The sequence below is a fragment of the Piliocolobus tephrosceles genome, chromosome 3 (assembly GCF_002776525.5).
Source record: "Piliocolobus tephrosceles isolate RC106 chromosome 3, ASM277652v3, whole genome shotgun sequence".
Classification (NCBI taxonomy): Eukaryota; Metazoa; Chordata; class Mammalia; order Primates; family Cercopithecidae; genus Piliocolobus; species Piliocolobus tephrosceles.
In genome coordinates, this window is record NC_045436.1 from 94,594,800 (window position 1) to 94,619,079 (window position 24,280).

General features: G+C 35.0%; 1 pseudogene; it reads right to left on the reverse strand.

Moving 5' to 3' along the window:
- Positions 1-18,752: 18,752 nt before the first annotated feature.
- Positions 18,753-20,109, reverse strand: LOC111547842 (annotated as a pseudogene).
- Positions 20,110-24,280: the final 4,171 nt, after the last annotated feature.

Consider the following 24,280-nt stretch of genomic DNA (forward strand, 5'->3'; position numbering starts at 1 on the left):
CAAAAAGTATTTACTGAGTACTGACTATGTGCTCAGCATACAATTTTATATTGATAAAATTTGTTTTGTGGTATCTTTTCCCCAGTGGTCTCCAGCACGTTTGTGCCACTGAAACATGCTCACTGAAGGTCTGAGTCGATTTGTTAAAAGTGTAGATAATTTTGCTCCTGAAAACCTAACAAAAATCAGACTTCATTGTTTGTGATGTTATTTTGCTTGAAACACATATAAAATAAGCCTAGGTCAACAAAATTTGCTGCTACTAATTATAAAGACATGGCTATTCCATCATTTAAAAATATAAATAATGATAGATTATCATAAATGGAAAATATATACACAAGTTTTCTCTTGCATTTCATTTAAATTTTCTTATATATTTCCAAATATATTCCATATATTACTATATGTATATATTTACTACATATTACTATATATGTTACCATATATTACTATGTATATTACCATATATTACTATATGTAATATATTTTCATATATTACTATATGTAATATATTTTCATATATTACTATATGTAATATATTTTCATATATTACTATATGTAATATATTTTCATATATTACTATATGTAATATATTTTCATATATTACTGAAATTCACTTAATCAGAACAAGTGTGGTATTTATACACAGAAATGGAGCATAATCACATCAGCGAAACACAATTGCTTAGTGTTTTGAAAACATGCTTTCAGCAATATCTTTGTGTTTGTTAATTCTGTAATATTCACTTTGTTTTATTAGGATAGAGTCCTAGAACTGAAAATGAATTGATGAAAGTATAAGAATACTTTATAGCTTTTGGTAGGCATTGCCAAACTGCTTTCCAAAAAGACTTAATAGTTTGCAATATCACTAGTACTTGTTTTTCTACCGTGTATCATTATTAGGAAGTAAACTTGTTTTTTCTTGTTTTGCTTGTTTGCTAAGTGAAGTTTATATCTCATTTTGATTTGAATTTTCATTTCTTTAATAGAAAAAGGTATCTGTATGTGTTTTCTGTTGCTATTTAAAATTTCGGTTGCTATTTAAAATATATAAGGATGTATATATACTTTGAAAATTTTGGCAGATATATCTCTTACTGTATTATTTACCTTTTACTGTTTTTGCATAATATTTTTTTTCTTATCTATCTTTTCCTTTATAAGATCTCCCTTTGTTTTCAAATGTAGAAAGGCACCTCTATCTCTTCCAGGATATTGTAAATATTTGGGTCTAGTTTCTTTTAGTTGTATGCTATTTCATTTTTAAAACTTTACCTTTTAATTCACTTACATTTACTTGTGTTTGATGTAAAATATTTACCTGAATTAATTTGCTCCCAAATTTTAAATAATTATCCCAGTACTGCTTATTATATAATGCTTTCTTCACTCTATCATGGTGATATTTTCTTTGTCACATAAAGTTTTATGTTCAGCAGGACCCTTATCTTGTTTAGGGCAACATTTTTCTTCTTGGTTAGGTTTTACACTTTTTCATGCTTTCCCCATCCTGACTTTGATGAATATTAGTTGAATGAGTGGCTATAATTTTTAATATGTTTTACCACCTGATAAACTAATTGACATTCAGACCTCTTGTCATCAAGTTTAGGTGTCTGCTTTTTTTTTTTTTTTTTACAATTTACTTCCTCCTTTTCTCATTTCAATGTAATTGTGTTCTAATCTCTCCTAAATATGTTTGATCTCAGTTGTATCATGCAAGGACGTCTGAAAATCCAGCTTCACTTTTACAATGTAGCACTTTTTCCAAGTACATATTTTGTGAGGCTTTTAACATTTATCAGTTAGCAACTAGATACTGACTCAGGAACAACAACTAGATACTGAGTCAGGAACAAAAGCAACAAAAAAAGTGTTCAATGAAATGGCCTGAATGCATGACCAATCTAAGCAGGAAGTCTTCCTTTTTCTGTTTAGTCCACTGATCCTTTTTTTCTACAATGGACTAAGGATGATTTCAAAATTACTCTTATGCTGTTTCATGGATTATTCTGGGCTGTTTATGGATGAATACAAGGTAACCATTCAGTGGAGCAACACTGTTGTTGTCTTAAAACATAAAAGAACAATGCAAGGACAACTGACCTTGGTACCCTAGTATTCTATCTTGAACATACATTTGATATTTGCAGCCTCAGTCTGAAGTATACATTTGAAAAGTGAGACAGAAAAGACAAGTGAATATAAACTCAGTTATAAATACTCCTTATATCATTAAACATAGACTATTTGGAAATATTCCCAGGATATAAGCAGTGATTTATTTGTTTGGGGAGGTAGGCATGGAAATTCCTCCCCTTCTCACTAAACAATATCATTCAAATTCTTCATGTTCAGTAAATTCTAAGCACTGGGGAATACATTTTCCTTCCTATAACTCAATGTGGTTTGCATTAGTCCTTAATAAATATATTATGATATGCTATATACCTCTGTTTGCAGTTTTGCAAATCATTGTGTAACTTCCTGCCAACCACCTCCAAAATGTACAAATAGGCTATTGCACACAAAGTGAGTAACTGTGTATCTTTCAAAATTGAATTATTATCCTTTTAAAAAATTAATCACCCTCACTTGTACACCAACCTAGAGAGAGTACTGACCTACTGTAAGCAGTTTTGAAGGTTATTCAAAGTGGTAGTGACATTTTCAAGTTGTTTTTCAAATGCATTCATTTTTGAACCAACAGGACTTTGTAGCTGCTGAAAGAGAATATCACAAAGTCATATACATCAGGCAGCAACAATGATATAACTAATTGAGTTGTAGGTAAAATTATGTAAAACAACTTGACTTTTGAGTTCGTCAGTAAGGTATCCAGTTCATTTTGGTTTTTTTTTTTGCAAAGTAAAGCTGGCAGTGATATTTTAGTGGTGCAATACTGACATCCAATGGAGAGACAAATTAAATTTTGTTTATTTCCATTGAACAGCTATAAAAGAGTTATTTATGCTGTTTCTAAGAGATCTTCCACATTGAAAAATCCATTCATTTTTAAGCCGTGTAAATTTGTATCTCTGTATCGTCTCTTCAAAACAGTATTATAATTTTCAACATAGTTGTATAAATATGTCAAAAATTTTCAGTTGTAATCTTTTTCTTGTGGTGGCTTGTTTGGTTGCAGGTTCCTCCCTGAAAGAAAATACTTGCTTCTTAGTTCATCAGGATATAATCACTAAGTAAATAAATATCATTTGCTTATACATAACTATATTTAGGATCTTAAAATGAACATAAAAGTTATGTTGTTCACAGTAAAGAGAACCATTTATTGCAGATTTTTCTTCAAAATATTTTAGAGCTTAGCTGAGTCAACGTTTGGTTAATTTTCTAATATAGCATAATTAGATGTGTTTCAACACTTAACAGAATCTTAAAGAGCTATTAGTGCTGGTATAGTAAATCATAGCCAGTGTAAATGAATGTTTCTAAAAAACCATTAATGTCAGTGGAAATTAGAACCTCAGGCCTGTAGCTTTTCTGTCAGCAGAAGACAATGTGTATTCTGCCCAGGAAGATTAACTATTGCATTCTTATTCAAAACCCAAATAAGTTTGATCATTTAGACTGAGCCATATTGAAAAAATTTGAAAAGGGACCAGGATAGACACCTTTGTGTGTGTGTGTGTGTGTGTGTGTATGTGTGTGCACATCTGTGTGTGTTTTCCTGCTCAGCATACCTCCTCATTCTTTTGACAATGAAGCCCCTCCTTATTGGGGGATTCTATGTAGTTTGGGTGGGTTAAATTCTTTCCCCCAGTGACAGAGATTTGCACGCGAACCAGGACTGGTTAGTCTGAGTAATTCATCTCCTGCCCACTGTGACAAGTGCAGGGATCAGAACACAAACCAAGCAGGAGCTATTTTTTCAGATTCTTCTAGGATTGCTAAACTCATAGGACAGGAGCTTCAGACTCAATGGCTCTGGTTCCCTGGATCCAGCTGCAGCTGCAACAAGATACTGGCTTTATTAGGTACATGAGTTAATCCATTCATTCGTATACTTAAGTTAGTTTAAGATAGGCTTATGATTATTGTTGTTGTTATTATCATGATTCTTGTTTATAACAGAAACAAACCTGAGCAATGCAGTGAACACAATACTGGTGACTGGTATTAAAATTTTGAAATAAATTATAATTATCTACAACAATAGATTTATGCTACCAGAATATATCTCTATTGCACTAAGAGGTTAAATCAAGTGAAACTTCTCTGTTAACCATGAAGGGAAAAAATAGTTTTAATAAAAAATTTTAAAAATCACTAAAAAATAGAAAGCACTAAACTATTGATAGTGTGGAATAAATAAATAATTTTCTTACTAATAAATTCAGTGATCTGGAACAAATCACTTTCTTACATTTTTAATTTCCTTACGTGTTTGATGAAGGAGTTAAACTCCATAACATAAATCTAGCTCATACTGAATACCTGACTATTATAACGGCAGAAAGACCGTATCTTCCAATGTCAGATAGTCTCCAACACAAAGCGAATCAGGAAAAATACAAAATGAAAATAAAAAACAGAAATCACTAACATAAAACTGGAACCAAAACGTATGTATAAGGCTTTATACCCCTAGAAATTCTGTTTCAATGTTTGTTTACTTTTTACAAAAACATCTACACCAAAGAGTTTATTCATTTTTTCTTAATTTTGCCTTTTGCTTTTCAAATAATGTTTTGGGTTTTGTGAAGTTTAGGAATATGAATTTGTCTTTTTTCCCTAAAATATAAGAGAATCTTGCATACACTGGTATGTAGACAATCAGATTAACTGCAATTTTTCATGTATTCAGCAACTTAATTAATCAACACATAGTTATTGAATAACTACGGTGTGCTAAACACTTGGCAAGAGTATTCTATTATTTTGAAAAACAAAAAATATTGACACTGACCTATTTGAGACAGAACAGATGAAGGGGTTCGGGTGGTTTTAAGTGTAATTTTAATTAGCACATTTTTTCATAGTCTTGGGTCTCTGTGTATACAGATTTGAACTGAGAAAGACAGGGATGGGGCACAGAAAATACTAAGAGGGACAGGTGCTTTCAGGTCATATTTGAAATTTACTGCTACTCTTTGTGAAGACCACTGAAAACTCTAGGAACTTGAGGTAGATTCTCTTCTTTCACCACTATAAAGAGTCAATAACCTAAACTTATTTTATCTGTTCAATATCCCAGGAAACTAGGAAATTTTTGTTTAGTATTTGTTTTTGACAAACATTTGGCAGCTGAAAAACTTCCAACCAGATTAGTAAGCTCTGAAGAAAGATGAAAACTGGGAGCAACCACTCAGGGTCTGATTAAATGTAAAAATGTACATGTTTACTATGTAATTTAGTTACAAATAGTTTTGTAGGAAAAAACCCAAACTTAGTGGCTACATCTAGTTAGGAAGGCAGATAAAGATGCGTGTCATCCAAACATGAACTTGGTGAGTAAGTTGTTGAAGCTCAGATACAAATTCACACAGGAGTGATTTAATTTTCTCAGTATAACATACCTTGCCAGATTCTTGGCTACACTCTGATTGTTACCTACATAGTAGCAGAGTTGAAACAATAAGATTGAGCCAAATAGCATTTCATATGTGGGGCGTGGGGGAGATGCTGGTGGTGCTGGTGTTCTTTCTTTAATGACTATTTAAGGATGTTTCATAAGTGTGTTGCTTCTATCACTATTTTTCTTATTTGGTATAACTCTGAATGTAATTCATCCTAGTTTTTTAAAAGGTAGCTCTTTATTTCACAGAAGTTATGGATCCATTAAGATTTCAATGTAAAATGTACACTATTTTCTTGCTTAGTAAACCTCTGGATATCTCAGGCCAACATTTTGTAGGAATGATAGGCTGTGTGTATGTATTGCTATTCCAGGACTAACCTCTGTTACATTTCATATCACTTTATCGCCAAACATTTCCATAGTAATCCAAGACTATAGCCTTCATTGATGTTTTTTCAACCTTTAAATCTGTGGATGAAGATTATTAAGGATTGTATCTCAATGATTAATATCAACTTACTAACTACTGATTAACACTATCAACTGATTTACATTGTAATACAGTACTACTAAGAAAATCGAAGTCAGTCAGAATAGCCTATTAATATCTTTCAGAGGAAAGAAAATAAAGATGTGTCCTGGTCAGTCTCTCTCCCTCTTCCCCTCTTTTTGACACACTCCACAAATATTTTTACATCTTTAGGTGAATATCCCCAGATACAGATAATTGAAAGATAAGCATTTTCTTGCATGAAAAATGAATTAGTTTTATTATCAGGATAGAATAGGGGGTCTTAAGAGAAAGTTACTCCAACTACCTGTTTCCTGGCAGAAAGAGGAGCTACAATTAAAATATTCCAAAATGAAAATTGTCATATCAGGCAAGATTTTTATTTAATTCTTAGCAGGCAGCAGTTACGATCTGGAGATTCATCTTGTACTATTCATGGCTTATTGAGTGTTTTTATACGATTTAAGTTGCAGTCATACTTCATAGATTGGAACTGTGAAGGCTTGTTTGCCTACCTGTTGCTATGTAAGAGCACACTTGGAATTGCTGCTCGATAATAACTTTATTCTTACCAATGGGTATTACCTGGCTCACCTTAGAGGTGAGCAGCGCCCCCTAGTCAGCTATATACCCTTTTCAGGATTCTTAATTTTTGCAAGAGGATGGCTGCCTACTCCCAGCAAAACTGCCTATTGAAGCATAGAGCACTGCACTCAACTCCTACAGTAAAAGCGACTATATGCAAGGTCCTTCCTTAGAATATACTCTTGACCTTGCTATTTGTCAATAGCTTCCAAAAACTTGGCTGAGATAAACAGCAGTTATCGAAGACTGCATAAAGATTGTATCATCCATTCTTTCAACTAAATCTGTATTTTTCAAATTTTTTTTTTAAAGTAGCAGAACCTTTTTATCAAATGGGACTTTTCGCACAGTCCAGTAAATAAAATGGATTTAAAGAAGACTTTATCCCCAGAGACGCCTGTTGAACCCTGTTGTCTTTAGTGGAACCTACAGCTGTGCAGTGAACAATCTGAAAAATCTGAAAACCATTGCTGTAATTGAGGTTGCAAGCCCAAAGGCCGTTAGGGGCCCACTCAAGCAAAGGTAAATGAGTCTGTATTTGTAGACATAGACATATATGTAGACATAGACATAGACATATGCACACAAAATATGTATCAAGAGTATGAATAATTCCCAAGGGCATTTATCAACTGTAATTTGTTTGTTTGTAAAACCCTGCACACAAGGCACATGTGCCCTTCTTATTTTATCCTTTGCACTCTAGTTTCCACACCCAGATACTCTAAAATCTATCTTCAGATAGCCACATTATCAACAAATTATGCCCTGAAACTGTATTGTATTATATATAACTGTAACACATCATTTATTTTGCTTGATTGCATTTGGCATATTGTTATGAGCATGACTTACTTTATAGGAGAGAGCATCATGTGTTTATTATTAGGATATTTAGAACAGTGTTTCTCAAAAACTGATAAATATACCTTTGTATTGGAATCCTCTGGAATGCACATTCCTTGGCCTTATCTCAAACTTACTAAAGCATAATTTCTGGTAGTGAAGCCTGGAATTCTATACATAAAATTATTTGATTAATGCAGAGGAAATTTAAATACATATAACTAAGTGATAGAAGCCAATCTGAAAAGGCTACATAATGTATGATTTCAGCTATACGACATTCTGGAAAAAGTAAAATGGACATTCTGCTCCATTTTATTGTGAGCCTAAAACTGATCTAAAAAAAGTTTATTAATGTAAAAAGGTAGATAATTATTATGAACAATGAAGTTTGAATCTCACTGGTCCAAAGGATCTTTTCTATTTATTAACCTGTGTCCTTAGAATCAATAGAAACTGTTCTCTGAGTCATTTTGGAAACAGTGATAATTAGGATTTTACTAAACATTTTTTCTTACCTTTCAGAATGCTGTGAATTTTGTAACTAGTGGTACTTTCTACTTTGTGTGATTTGCTGATAAACTTAGAACCAAATTTATGGTGTTTATTTCACAAGTATAAACCACTTCAAGGCTTTAAATTATCTTGTCAAACTCACTATTGGCTCTACTTTATTTTTCTATTACTATATTCCCTTCATTTATTTTTCTTCAATTATTTTAATTTGCCTTATCTTGACAGAATATATTTTTGCTTCTGTATAAGATATTTTAAACACTGCCACATTGGACAATAAATTTTTCTGAGGTAATATTCTCATTTTTAAAACAGAAATATTATTACCCAACAAATAAGTTTGTTGGATAATTCAATGTGTTAGTGCATATAAAATGCTTACCAGAGTGCCTGGCACATAATAAGCACTCAATAACTGCTACTTAGTAATTTTTTTTAATAACTGGAATAATATATGCCAATATAAGTGTTAAAGTAAATCATCAGTTATATTTCAGAAGTTTATAGCTTCATTTTTCATTTAACAATTTCATTTTTATTTGCTTAATTATCGTGAAATAAATTACATGCAACATTACATTTTATCTCTAAGTACTTCTAATGTGCATCTTTACAAAAATAAGAACACATACATCTAAAATAATATTATTACATCTGAAAATAATAATTTATTGGTGTCATCCAATACTCTATCCACTCGTAAATTTTGCCAGTTATTCCCAAAATGTCTTCTCTAATGCGTTTGTCCAATGAACAATTTTAAGTAGAAAAACAATTACTGGGTTGCTCTCTATATAATCTGAACGTCATTTGGCCATTTCTAAGTAATTAATTTTATGCAGTTGGCTAGTAGAAAAGGACAAATGTTAGACAAATGGAAAGGGCAAGGCAAAGACCTGGCCAGAGCAGACTGTTCCATGTGAATAAACAGCCAGAGCATGCTGTTCATGCCCATTGGTATTTTTGCAGTGGACCATAATGTCACAGGATAGCGAGCCATACTTTTAAAATTCATTTCAGCAAATAATAACACAATGGTCAATAACCTGGGAATGGACAGTATAGAACAGAGAATCCATGACTGTCTCCATAGAAAGAAGCTGATCTGATAAATTATGCATACTATTGTATAACTGGATAATTTTGCCTTTCAATTCATGAGGTTCCAGTGTACTGGACATATTCAGGTTGTAAACACATTCAAATAGACAGGATACTTCCTATGCAGTGAAAATAGAAGAGCACTGAAAGCTTAAAGCATAGATTTTTTTCTTTTCTTTTTTTTTTTCTTTGGACGGAGTTTCGCTCTTGTCACGCAGGCTGGAGTACAGTGGCAAATCTCAGCTCACTGCAATCTCTGCCTCCTGGGTTCAAGCGATTCTTCTGCCTGAGCCTCCCGAGTAGCTGGGATTACAGGTGCATGCCATCACAGCTGGCTAATTTTTGTATTTTTAGTAGAGACAGGGTTTCTCCATCTTGGTCAGGCTGGTCTGGAACTCCTGACCTCAGGTGATCCTCCTGCCTCCTGCCTTGGCCTCCCAAGGTGCTGAAATTACAGGTGTGAGCCACTGCACTGGGCTGAAAGCATAGATTTCTTTAGTGAATTTACTAAAATTTTCTCTGAAGTGGCCATCTAAAAAGGAATTAAATACAAAAAGATCCATTGATGCACAGGAATAAAATTTTAGTAAAGTAAATATAGCTCAAATCTTAGATTTTAGAATATGATACAGCAGGGGTTATTTTTTGTTTCTCAAAATGAGCACTAGTTGCCTTGATTTTTGAGCTGCTGACATATATTTCCACCACTTGTGGTTTTCTACTTTGTGAGAAATTCACAGCAATCAGAGAAAAGATAAACAAGAATAAAACTGAGCTTTTTAAAAAAGTTTTCTTTAGTCTGAGGTTTTCCAAATGTTTGTGCTAGTCTATCAGTTGGAGTGAATTCCAAAAAGCGTCTGATCTTTGAAGGTAAAACTAAATTTGTTAGTGTTGTCTCTTTCCCTGTTTCAATTCCCATCAAACATATACACAATAACACATACACAGTCCTTGTATAATATCTTTTAGAAGTAATTTGATGACTTTAATAATTATTGGCATGATTTATGCTACCTCATGAAGCAATTGATTTATTTAGAATTTGGGGAGCTGCAATCAAGTCACATATTTTAATATATTTATTCCTTCTCAGTATGCTTCCTTGTCTTGATGGAAAATGTTTTCTTATTCTAAATATTTGGAGTGATCTTATTCATTATATTTCAACTATGTTAGGTTTTCTTGCTCAGGAAATGGAATTAATTCACGTCATTAATTCAAGAAACATAATTGAGCATCTGCTATGTATCAGACTTTTTTTTTTAGGCACTAGGAATAGAGTATTAAACACGACAGAGAAACATATATGTCCTCATGGGCCTTGCATTCTAGAAGGAAGAGAGAGAAAATAAATCAAAAGAAATAAATACTACGCTATGTATGTAAAGTGAAGAAAAGACTAAGTGAGTTCTGGTGAGGTGGGGATGGGGAGAGGAATCACAAATATAAATTGGGTATATGGAAAAGACTCTTATTCTGCCAGGTGTTAGGTAGATGCAGCTGAATTCACTACAGGAGGGGGAAGTTTATAATGCTTTGCACAAAGACTCAAATGGGCTAGACCTGGCTTTGGGGAAGGAGTCAAAATCATTGACTTTGACTTTAATGGAGTAGAATGAGAAGCCAGTTGATGGCTGCCAAACCTAGGACAGTTAGTTGGTTACTGCTATGTCCAAGCAAGCTCTGACCAGGGAGATTGCAGTAGAAGTAAAGGAGAAACGGTCACAATCTGAACATATTTTGAAAGTAGAAACAACAGAATATGGATATTAACAAAAGAGAAGAATTGATATTACCACACAAAGTTTTGGCAAAGAAACCATGAGAGAGGAGTTACTATTGAGATGCGATATGTAAAGAGTTCAAAAGAAACATATTTGGGGTGTGTGTGCATGTACGTGTGTGCTTGTATCAGGGAAAGGGAGAGTCAAGAGGAATATTTTGTTTGAAATGAGTATTAAAAATCCAAATTGTGATGTGTAAACAGTCTTGAATATAAGAGCCTGGAGTTCAGGGGAGAGCTCCTGGGTAGACACAAAAATTTGAAAATTTTCAGCTTGGTGTCTTAAGCCATGAGATTGGATGAGATCACTAAGACAGTGAGCATGAATAGAGAAGAAGTCCCATGAGTTTGATATGAGACACTACACTCAAGAGATTAGGAATATGAAAACAACAAAGGAGACGGAGAGGGAGTTATCCCTGAGATAAGAGGAACACCAGAAAAAGATAGTGACCTGGAATCCAAGTGAAAAAATTACTATAAAGAAGAAAGAAGTATCTGAAGAATCAAATGCTATTAATAGGTCAAACAAAATGAGGGTTGATAACTATCTTTGGACTTTGGAATACAGGGCTATTGGTGACTTAAAAAAACCTGTTGTTTTTTAGTGTTTGAGGAAAATTTGGGAATGGCATGAATTCAAGAAAGAATGCATGAGGGATTTGAGATAAGAGATAGAGGACGATGATTGTAGGCAAGACTTTCGAGAAGTTTAGCTAAGAGAAAGGACATGGGAGGCCTTGGATAAGGCTGTGGGGCAAGTAAATATTTTTAATTTTTAATACAGAAGAAATGATATTATGTTCATGTATGAAGTGGAATGGTTGTAGAGAATGAAAATTAAGACTTGAGAGAGACTGGAGAACCTGATTGATATCCTCGAGTGGGTTAAAGAAGACAAGGCATAGAGTACAAGTGACAGATGTGGCTTCAGCTAAAAGCACAGTCATACCCTCCATAGCAGTAGGAGAAAAAACACAGGGCACACATGTGGGAAGGTGGGAGAGTGTGGATGTAACCTTCAGATTGTTTCCTTTTATTTAATGAAAAAAGGCCATTGACGTAATGTAATTGGGGAATTGGTGTGGGAGTTTCAAGGAGAAATAGATATAAAGTAGTTATTCAGAATGTGGATTAGTGTATGAATTAGGGAAATACAGTATTTAAGCTGCACAGTATTGAAGACTCACTTGATGAAAGACACAATGAATTTAAGGTGATTGTGTTCTGCATAATCACTGTCATTGTCACATTCTATCACGTGAATGCAGACTTAGAGTGGGCTGAGAGATAGTGTTTTCAGTTTTACCGAGTGAGGTATCACAAAGCAACAGAGTCGGGTTATCATGATGTCTGGCCATAGAATCTAATGGATAAAATGAAGTCCTAAGGAAAGCGAGGGACAGTAAAAATGTGGTAATATCAAAGTATTGTTTTTCTGGGATTAAAGGAGTTTTGAGTTGGGATGTCTATTAGTTTCCTATTGCTTGTGTAGCAAGTTACCACAAATGTAATAGTTTATAAAAATACAAATTTATTATTTTACAATCCTGGATGTCAGAACTCCAAAATGTGTCCCACTGGGCTAAAATCAAGGTGATGATAAAGTTGAGTTTCTTTCTGAAAGCTCTAGGGAAAAAATATATTTTTGTACTTTTTCCAGTTTCTAGTGGTTTCCCCCATTCCCTGTTCATGGCCCCCTTTCATCTTCAAAGCCAGCAATGTCTGTTCACATCTTTCTCTGGTTCTTACTCTTCTGCCTTCCTCGTTTAGGTATCTTGTGATTAAAATGAGCCCATCCGGATATTCCAGGGTAATCTTCATATTTTAAGATTTGCTAATTAGTAAACTTAATTCTGTCTAATATGTAAATTTCCCTTTGTCATGTAACATGGGAATTGGGTCATTGACATCTTTGGGGGTCATTATTCTGCCCAACACAAGATATTGAAAATAGTAAGCAGTAATTATGAGAGGATATGAGAGAAAATATATACATGCATATATATATACACACAGAGAAAATGTACATAGAAAGAAGTTGTTGAAGAATAGGAAGCATGAAATTGAAATTGTTATTTTGTAGTGGGTCTAGAGATTGATTATGGAAATGAACCAACTCCAAAGGAAGAGAGTAGTCTAAAGAACTGACAGATCTCAGTTTTGAAATTATCATTTTGAAAGGATAATTATAAAGCCCACGCCATTACTTTAAAAATCAACATCAAGGATCTAGAACCAGAAATGCCATTTGACTCAGCAATCACATTACTGGGTATATACCCAAAGGATTACAAATCATTCTACTGTAAAGACACATGCACACATAGGTTATTGCAGCACTGTTCATAATAGCAAAGACTTGGAATGAACCCAGATGCCCATCAATGATAGGCTGGATAAAGAAAATGTGGCACCTATACGCCATGGAATACTGTACAGCTATAAAAAATGATGAGTTCATGTCCTTTGCAGGGACATGGATGAAGCTGGAAACCATCATTCTCAGCAAACTAACACAGGAACAGAAAACCAAACACCACATGTTCTCACTCATAAGTGGGAGTTGAACAATGAGAACACATGGACACAGGGAGGGGAACATCACACATTCGGGCCTGTTGGGGGATGGGAGTCAAGGAGAGGGATAGCATTAGGAGAAATACCTAACGTAGATGACGGGTTGATGAGTGCAGCAAACCACCATGGCACGTTTATACCTATGTAATAAACCTCCATATTCTACACATGTATCCCAGAACTTAATGTATAATAAAAGAAATCAACATAAGAGGGTTTTAGGGATCCAAGAGATAAAATATTTAATCAATGAAGAGTCATGACCCACTGTGGCAGATTTTATTGTTTAGTAAATATTAGGCTTTGCCATGTCACTTTCTTTGGCCAATGGAATATAGTGATCAGTGAAAATGTGCCAGTTCTGACCAGAGGCTTTAAAGGCTATTACAGGATTTAGCCAGTCCTCTTGAGCTCCTACTGACCTCTGTTGTTAGAACTGCATGCTGGGATGGTGACTGCTCATTCAGCTGGGGATTTGGAATGTGAAGACATGTGAAGCAGATCTGAAACTAATCTACAACCTGGTTCTAAGCCCGCGTGAGCTTAGCTCATTTCAGTCCAGCTAAAACCAATCCACAGACCAGTAGGTTGAACATAAATGATTGTTTTTGTAAACTGTTAAGTTTTGAGATTGTTTGTTATGCAGCATTATGCAGCAAAAGCTGCTTAATACATCAGGTAACAGTAGATGGCAGTGATAAGGAGGGTTAGTAGTGAACTACTTTGAAGATACGGAATTTAAAGCTTTTTGTTTTTTCTTTCAGGGAAGAGGGAGGGAAATGATCTGGAATCCACTGTGAGAAACAAGGACACTTACTTTATTTACTGGTCCAAGAATTGTGAGTGGCAAATCAGAATTTACTTTAGGGGTTTCAAGGAAAATGAGGTTCACAGAAGGCATCTGCATTTTTATTAAAGCAAGAAGGTGAAGGGACAATTTGGAGACATAGAGGATATGGGAGAATTTGCTAACAATCTTCCTTAAATTCCATAGTGTCGTAGAAAAATTTCCACTATGACTTCTTTCTTATTTTAAGATCTTTTTCTTTTCAGCTCGATAAATAATGCTTCTGCTCCTCACTTTTCTTTTTCCTAAGCAAGAGACTAGAGACATTCTTAATTCTACCCTCCCCATTACCTCTCACATTCAATAGATGCCCAGGCTTTCTCTATTATGCTTTCAAGTTATGTCCCAAATGGGTTGCTGTTTTTTTCTATCCTCACACTGCTGGCCTAGTACATACTCTGTTCTTTACTTGCATGAGATGCTGAAACAATTTTAAAAGGCTTTTATGTTTCTAGTATCACCTCTAATTAATCTGCTTATCTATTGAAAAAAACATGAATTCTGGAGTCAGATATTTCTCAGTTGTCATATCGGCTTTGAAATTTATTGTGAGATAAAAGATAAAGCTTTATGAACTTTCCTCACTAGTTGAAATGGGACACAATAAAATTATCTAATTTATAACGTTGCTGCTGAAGTTAAATGAAATAAAACCTAGGTAATTTTTGGCACTACATAATGTCCAATTAATGCTAGTTTCCTTCTTTCTCTTACATTTCTAGAGCTGTAGTTTATTTTATTTTTTCATATATAACTGTTTTATTATTATTATTATTATGCTCTAAGTTCTAGGGTACATGTGCACAAAGTGCAGGTTTGTGACATATGTATACATGTGCCATGTTGGTGTGCTGCACCCATTAACTCGTCATTTACATTAGGTATATCTCCTAACGCTAGCCCTCCCTGCTTCCCCCACCCTATGACAGGCCCCGGTGTGTGATGTTCCCTTTCCTGTGTCCAAGTGTTCGCATTGTTCAATTCCCGCCTATAAGTGAGAACATGTGGTGTTTGGTTTTCTGTCCTTGTGACAGCTTGCTCAGAATGATGGTTTCCAGCTTCATCCATGTCCCTACAAAGGACATGAACTCATCATTTTTTATGGCTTCATAGTATTCTATGGTGTATATGTGCCACATTTTCTTAATCCAGTCTATCATTGATAGACATTTGGGTTGGTTCCAAGTCTTTGCTATCGTGAATAGTGACACAATAAACATACGTGTGCATGTGTCTTTATAGCAGCATGATTTATAATCCTCTGGGTATATACCCAGTAATGGGATAGCTGGGTCAAATGGTATTGCTATTTCTAGATCCTTGAGGAATCGCCACACTGTCTTCCACAGTGGTTGAACTAGTTTACACACCCACCAACAGTGTAAAAGTGTTCCTCTTTCTCCACATCCTCTCCAGCACCTGTTGTTTCTTGACTTTTTAATGATCGCCATTCTAACTGGTGTGAGATGGTATCTCATTGTGGTTTTGATTTGTAATTCTCTGATGGCCAGTGATGATGAGCATTTTTTCATGTGTTTGTTGGCTGCATAAATGTCTTCTTTTGAGAAGTGTCTGTTCATATCTTTCCCACTACCTGACTTCAAACGATGCTACAAGGCTACAGTATCCAAAACAGCATGGTACTGCTACCAAAACAGAGATATAGACCAATGGAACAGAACAGCGCCCTCAGAAATAATACCACACATCTACAACCATCTGATCTTTGACAAACCTGACAAAAACAGGAAATGGGGAAAGGATTCCCTATGTAATAAATGGTACTGGGAAAACTGGCTAGCCGTGTGCAGAAAGCTGAAACTGGATCCCTTCCTTACACCTTATACAAAAATTAATTCAAGATGGATTAAAGACTTAAATGTCAGACCTAAAACCATAAAACCCTAGAAGAAAACCTAGGCAATACCATTCAGGACATAGGCATGGGCAAGGACTTCATGTCTAAAACACCAAAAGTAATGGCAATAAAAGCCAAAATTGACAAATAGGATTTAAGTAAACTAAAGAGCTTCGGCACTGCAAAAGAAACTACCATCAGAGTGAACAGGCAACCTACAGAATGGGAGAAAATTTTTGCAATCTAACCATCTGACAAAGGGCTAATAGCCAGAATCTACAAAGAATTTAAACAAATTTACAAGAAAAAATCAAACAACCCCATCAAAAAGTGGGGGAAGGATATGAGCTGTAGCTTAATAATGAAAATTTGATTGTGTCATTCTATTGTGAACAAAAAAGATCTCAAAAAAATTCTGTTACTATAGAATGGAAAGCAAATTCTCTACCATGGCATAAAAGGCTTTCAATGACTTGACTTATTTTTTTTTTAATCTCCTTCCACTCTTGGGCACAGCTGATGGGTCTGAATTATAGTAGTAACTCCATTGGTGCAAAACCCACAAAGTTCAATTTCTAAGTAGTACAACATCCTGGAAATGAGCTAATGCAGACATTGCCAGTTGCTCACCACAAATCCATTTTCTTTTTTGTTGTGGCAGAAACTTGTCAACTGTAAACAGTATCTGTGTAATCTTTCTCCATATACCCATTTACACTGTATGATCTAATCCTCTGTATTAAGTGGGGCTATGTTTCTGAGTGCTGGGTAGCAGAACATGCATAGATGTGATATGTGCCATTTCCATTACTAGTCATTAAAGCTCGACTTACTTCTCCACACTCCTTTTCTTTCCTGGCAGCCAGATGTGAACACTACAATACCTACAGTCCAGATGTGAACAATACGAGGGAGGATTCTGAGCCTCTGAGAGATGATAGAGCCATGATATCACAGGCATTTGGATCCCTAAATGATTATATGAAGCAGCTCCCCACCCTCAATTTCCACTGTACTGTGATGTAAACAAGAATGATGTCTTGTATGTGTGTGATAATCCATTGAGATTTTATTGTTAATTCTAATAACTTTTAGCCTGCCAGATTAACAGAGATATCGAGAGGTGTTGCTGCTGCAATAAAACCTAAAGAATGTGTCATTGGCAGAGTGGTTGGGCAATGAGCTACAAAGAAGCAGATATAAAAGACTGAGAGTTGAGATCCATTCTTTACTATGGCAAAATATTTGGTAAAAGTAAAATATGATAACTGGAAAGGCAGACCACAAGCATACAGAAATAACTATGAAGAGAGGTTGAAGAACAGAACATTATTCATGAATATAGGTTGCTATTGGATGAGTTTGGAAAGGCATTGCAAGAAAGAAATTGCAAGAAATAAGTGGTTTATTTGTAGCAAAAAAGAAACAGGAGGAATTTAGAGGCTTTTCTAAGGTGGGAAAGCCAATTGATTCTGAACTCCAAAATAAGAGACATAAAAGATGAGACTGAGAAAATGACTTTGAGCACTGAATACTCAATGAGACTTTTCAGTTGAAGTGATTCACTCAGTCATATTTTAGAAAGTCAAATTAAAGGTACCTTTCCATTAAGGTCTATCAGGCTGTCATCATGATACCCTATCAAGTTGAGAGAAGAGGTTTGAGGATGAGCAAGCAGAGATAAAACTAGGTCTAGGAAAATACTTAAAGTGTGGTTACCGTCATATGAAAGTGACTTGAAGCAAGTAAATCAGAAACCCACTAAAATTTTGAGGGACTTCTGTTGTCAATGAGACAATGTCAAAGAAAAAAAAAAAAAAAAAAAAAAACCTTTGAATGTTCAAGATATTAAACACATTTCAGTTCATCAAGCTTTCTCCAGAAGTAAATGAGCTGTAAAGGCTGAGCATTCCCAAAGGATGGCAACATCCCCAGTGGAGAATAATGGGAAATGAAAGGTTACTGCCAGAAAACAGAGTCAGGGTCTAATTTGGAAACTCTACCAAGTGTCAGGACAATAACCTTCATTCACCAAGCTGGCCCAACAGGATTTCATAGTCACTACAGCCAAATGACTACTTCCATTCTGCCATTTTTCAAATGGGCATGGTTATTGTTGTTATTCTGCTCTGATGTACTCTGTGTGTATATATAACATACATATACTTTTTGGTGAAAAAGCAGATCAAATAAACACGACTTATAGTTCATGTAGCACTACCAGACATGGCATTTGTGCTTGAGGACTGCATATCTCCCGAAGGTTCTAGACTCTGAACTAGAGGCAGAGACTGGATGAGACATTGGCTGTCTCTTTTATGGAAGTGGCAAGGGTGTCCCATGTGTGGACAATAAAAGTCAAAGACTGGCTTGTACACAAATATCTATTTTAATTTGCAAACAACTAGACATTACTTTCCAGCCTCTTTTCTTTTCTTTTTTTTTTAAAAAGAGCTTTATTAATTAGAAAGACAATAGTACATCATTTAGCCCATGATAAAGGTATTCATTAAAAAGTGGAGATATTTTTATCCCCAGATAATCATCATGTAGAGTCTCTCTTTAGTCTCTCATTCTGCTTCATTCTCTTTGTGTCACTTTAGTATGCATATCTCCTGGGTACTCTATACATTGTTTCTTCTCTGTATACACATGTGCCATGGCTTCTGGTGTCATTTCTTCTACTACACTCTTCACTGGGACTTGACTGTGGCTGTTTTCTTATCTCTCTTTGCTTATAGCTACAGAACTTCTGCCCTGGCTTCTCCCGCTCCTCTCTTCTCTGCCATGGTTTCTGCTGTTCCCCTCCTTTCTTTCAGAGCTTCTCGTCTCTGGGCTGTGATTGTGGCTTCTGGACTTTCTGTCAGAATCAGAATGGCTTCGTTTGCTATTCTCCCTAGAACTCTCGTGTTTTAAGAACTCAGGCCTTTCCTTGGCTTTTTTCCTGGTTAGGGTAACTGCTAGAAAGTTCTTCATAAAGTTTTCTCTTTTCAGGCTTGTCCTTCTCTTCAGAATCACTGTTGTTATGCCCTGAGCTCTTGTTTTTCTTTCTTTTCAATGTATTTTTTTCTTTAATGTCACTCTCACTCTGCTACTTTCTGAAGTTTCAGTAGGAGAAGAGGAGGAGGAAGAGGAGGATGAGGAAGAAGAAGACTTGCTTTTATGTTTTTTGTGTGTACTTCTGCTTTTCTGAAACTTTTTCTTTTTTCTATCTCTTTTCTTTCTCTTTGTTCTTCTCCAGTTTATCTCATTTCCTGAGAAGTTTCTGTTTCTGTTTTTGTTTGGTTGTTAATAACTTTAAAAATTCAACTCTGAATCTTCTTCAGCCCCACTTATAGCAAACTCCTGTGATGGATCATTTGTGATCAAGTTTCTCCACAGCACATTTCGTTTCAGGGCAAATCCACTGTTTCTCATTTCCTCTATTGGTTCCGAGGTGTGCATTGATGACCTGAGCCATCACTGGGAACTGAACTTGCATTGATTCCAGAAAGCCCCAACTAAGGATATTCTTGATCTGTGTTGACATGACCCCATTTGTAACATTTAATGCCCCTCACATTTCGAAACCGAATACCAAAGGGTTGATCTCTGATGTTCATGTCATCTTTGGCATATTTTTCCTGTGGGGCTCCTTTCTGCCATTCAAATTTGTATTCAGCCTCTCCTCTGTTTCTTCTTTCTCTTTGTCTGCTTTACTTTTTTAACTCCTGGTGGGGCTTCATACATGAAATTAAGGCCATTCTTTACACATTCATATCCCATAACCAAGCTATTATCATATGATTCTTGTTCTTAAGATATTATTGTATTAATTCTTCTTGTTTCTTCTTACCATATGATATTTTCTATTCTGTCATCCGTATTTTTTGATATTAGATTTGGAGGTGGGATGAAAGTCCTTCTTGCACATGAAGTTGGTGAAGGATTTCCCCATCTTGGAGCTGGAGCTGGGGAAAACAGAGGCTAATGGAGTCATATGACTAAGTTCTGCTCACAGGATGTGATTGGAGGGGTTGTCTACAACTTTCAGGCCTGGTCCCTCAAATAATTCTCTCTCTCTTTGTCTTCTGGCCACTGTAGAGGATCATGCAGAAGCTTTGACGTCCTAGGATATTGTTAAAGCATCATATGGAAAAAAAGCTGATCCTTAAATGAGTGCAAGCAACAAAGCCTCTTTGACAACTTTCACTGTAGTGACATAAGCAAGAAGGAAAGATTAGTGTGAAAAATCACCAAGAGGTTTTTTTTTTCTCTCATAGTAGTTAAGCTACATTATAGTTCCCAGTCTCCCCTAGAAGTTTACTTTTAGACTGTATTTTTTGTTTGACACTTACTCAATATATATTTCATTCCTACAAAAACATTTCAGTAACTTTGGTCACAAGAGACTGTATCTCAGTACAACTTACTATGTTCATTTGTAAACCATGTATTGTCTACTCTGTGTGAGTAATCGTGGCCATATGACTGCGTTCTGGCTGGTGGAATATAAATAGTTGTTTAGCGTGCCATTTCTGGGCTAGTAGATATGACCCTTTAAGATAACTTGCCCCTTCTGTCAGGCTGATGTGGAAAGCAACCATACCATAAGACACAGAAAAACCCACGAAAAAAGGAGCCTAATTCCAAATCATTGAGTGGAAAAAAGCCACCATTTTATGTAAGTGAGAAGTAAATTTATGTTTTTACTTACATGCATATCTATTTTTTTAATTTTTTAATTTTTAATTTTTAGATTTATTTTAATTGACTGATTTATTTATTTTCGGAGACAGGGTCTGGCTCTGCCACCCGGGCTGGAGTGAAGTGGCACCATCTTGGCTCACTGCAACCTCTGCCTCCCAGGTTCAAGCCATCCTTCCACCTCAGCCTCCCAAGTAGCTGAAACTACAGGCATGTACCACCGTGCTTGGCTAATTTTGTGGAGATGGGGTTTCCCTTTGTTGCCCAAACTGGTCTTGAACTCCTGAGCTCTAGCAATTCTCCTGCCTCAGCCTCCCAAAGTGTTGGAATTACAGGCATGAGCCACTATGTCTGGCCACATTTCTAAACCTTCTTGTAATAGCACTCAGCATTTATCCTAAATAATAAATGGGCCGTATTCCTTTATATTTCTATTGCTTCCATATAGTCAGTTTGGAACACCCTTTCAGAAGACTTCTTCTGAAAACTCCTATTTAAACTTCAAAAACTCATCTCAAATGTCAACTACTCACTGAGCTTTTCTCTATTCCTAGGCAGTTATTTATTCCCTTTCCCAGAATAACTAAAAATTTCATGTATCCCTATTGTTGTATTTCTATTATTCAATTATGATTGATTTGCACAATTGAGGATTTGCACAATATTCCCTTCTTGACAGTTAAATCATAGAGAGCAGGAATTTACTTTGTATTTCCCTATATCTAACATGCCTCACACAGAATAGACAATACATGGTATCCAAATGAACAAAATAAATTGTATTGAGATAATACTCTCATGTGATCAAAGTTACTGAAATATTTCATAAGAAGTATATATATATATTGAATAAGTGTCAAACAAAAATACAGTCTAAAAGTAAATCTTGTTAAAACAGATTCAGCTTTAGAACAAATAGAACTCATTATCTGTCTGTTTCAGTATATGGAAATTCTAATAATGTCATGACCCTGATAGAAGAAGATAGAAAATGCTATAATGGAGATTTTTCTTCCCACTCACCTCAGGTTAGGAAGAGACTTTAATTATTTCTACACCAATCCATCAATTATTCACAAACTCGATGATCTGAGTGCTATCTCCATTCCGTCAGAGTAGAGTTTCAGGCTTCCCTAGGCTTTTGCTGGGTGTAGGTTGTTAAAATGCAGTCAATTTAGTCTTTTGTAGTTTCTCTACATTTTTTTCAAGGTCTTCTATGGCTGCATAGAAATCTTTGTTTCCATAGATGAATTCCAAATGTGAGAGAAAATCATTTGGAAGAATGTAATTATGTTTTATTTCAGATCCGATATCAACAATGGAACACAACTTATACCAAAAGCTTCATTTCCACTGAGTTGGTTCATGTATGACTCACTTGTATGATTTTTAAGAATCTTCTATTTTAAAATCTATCATAATAGTTAACAAAACTGAAAATCAAGAGTATGAATCAGATGTATTGCAGTAACTGAATTCTCAAAAGGTTTTATTTTTATTATACCAAACTGTGTAGATGCAGTGACAGAAACATAACTTTAAAGTAAATAGCTCATTTTCTTTGTATTGAAAATGCCTTAAAGATAATATTGTTATCAGATCAATTCTGTCTACACATCTGAATCTATTTCTGGATAATATGATCAGAAATAATTACAAAAAGACAACCAGAGTGGACCACAATGCTATGAGTTTATCACTTAAGGCCTCTATATGTTCCTGTTTTCATTTTTTTTTTTTTTGTACATACTTTCTTAATATATGGAACAGAACTCTTACTAAGTGTTCTATTTTAGATTATCTTTAAATGACAGCTGTCATTTGTTTCTGTATTTGTGAAGATCCATAAACTAATAGATATCTGACAATAGACCTAGTTGTCTCTATCCTTTGCACCTACGATTAAATTCTTACAATCAATAACTTCCAAATTTTACATGGTTATTTGAAATGTCAGCATTTTAAGCAAACATAAACATAAATCTGAAAGATTAGCTCAGCTAAGCCATATACTTACAGCTAAGCCATATACTTACTACAATACAACCATAAAGCACACACCTGGAATTACAGTTTCCCAGCATCTACTATTGCCTATTACCAGTAATTGAATGTGTACAGAATATCAGCAGGACTGAGGTGAAAAAGAGTACAATGCTTGGTATCAAATCCATCTGATGCTAATACATGAGAAGTCTTTACTTTCCCCCCCAACCATACCTTTTTAAAAGATAAAAAATGATTAGAAAAAACAAATCAGCCTTAGTTACTTTATGTTTGTTCCTACTCTAAATATTGCTACTCTGGGGAAGCTATACCATAACACACAAATGTAAAAACATAAGGATAGCATGGAAGAGTCATAAGGTTATTATTATTGTTTGAAATGTTAAAACTTTAAAAGCTGATAAAACAGATATCACAGTAATACTCAGCAGTCAGCATAAAGCATACTATTTCTGGCTCAAAAGGGTCAATGCAGTAATGCTGCTGGATGTTGAGTAGCATCCTCTATATTTTACATCAGGTAAAATAGAAAAAAGTTAGATCATTTTTCTACTTCTAAGTGGAACAGCAAAGAATCATTATAAAGTCTCTGACACAAAATAATAGTTCAGATAGGTGAAGGCTGGTATTAAATTTCACAGCCTAATTTTCACATTCTTGTTTAAGCCTTAGTTACTTGTTGTACTCAAGTTTTCAAACTATTTTAATTCATGATCTTTTCTGTTACAGTATTTCCAGACTTCCCCTAAAATCTTGCCTTGTCAATCCGATATAGAAACTAAAAGCTACAAACTTAACAATTATTAAACTCAACTCTTTAAAACTATCTTTCCCCAAAAAGGATCTGACCTGCAACTGATCCACATTCTCTTGGTCAGTAATACCACCTCTTGCTCAGGAACCCAAGCCATACCTGAATCACTCTTCCTTTCTTATTCCTCTCCATTTACTTCAGCCAGTAAGTCCTAAAGCCTTGTCTGTCTCCTAAAAATCTCTTTTATAAGTTTCTTTCATCTTGTTCTATTAGTGGTTTTATTCAGGATCTTGTTACCTTTTTTCTAGAACTAGCCTCCTAACTAGGCTTACTATATTTAGTATCTCTCTAATTTTACCTCTTTTCTTCCCCCAAACTTGTGTTTCTGAAAATAATTAGACCTTTTCACTATTCTGTTTGAAAAACTCCATTAAATTCTTATTATATACAGGATAGTATAACAATTTCTGAACTTGACTCAAGAGCTCTTTCATAAGGAAGCTCCATGTTACTTTTCTTATACTTCCTTTTCTTAGTCTCTTTAGGCTGCCATAAAATTACCATAGACTAGCTAGCTTATACACAACAGAAAATTATTTCTCACAGTGCTAGACTGAGAAGTCCAAGATCAAGTCTCCAACATACTGAGTGTCTAGTGGGG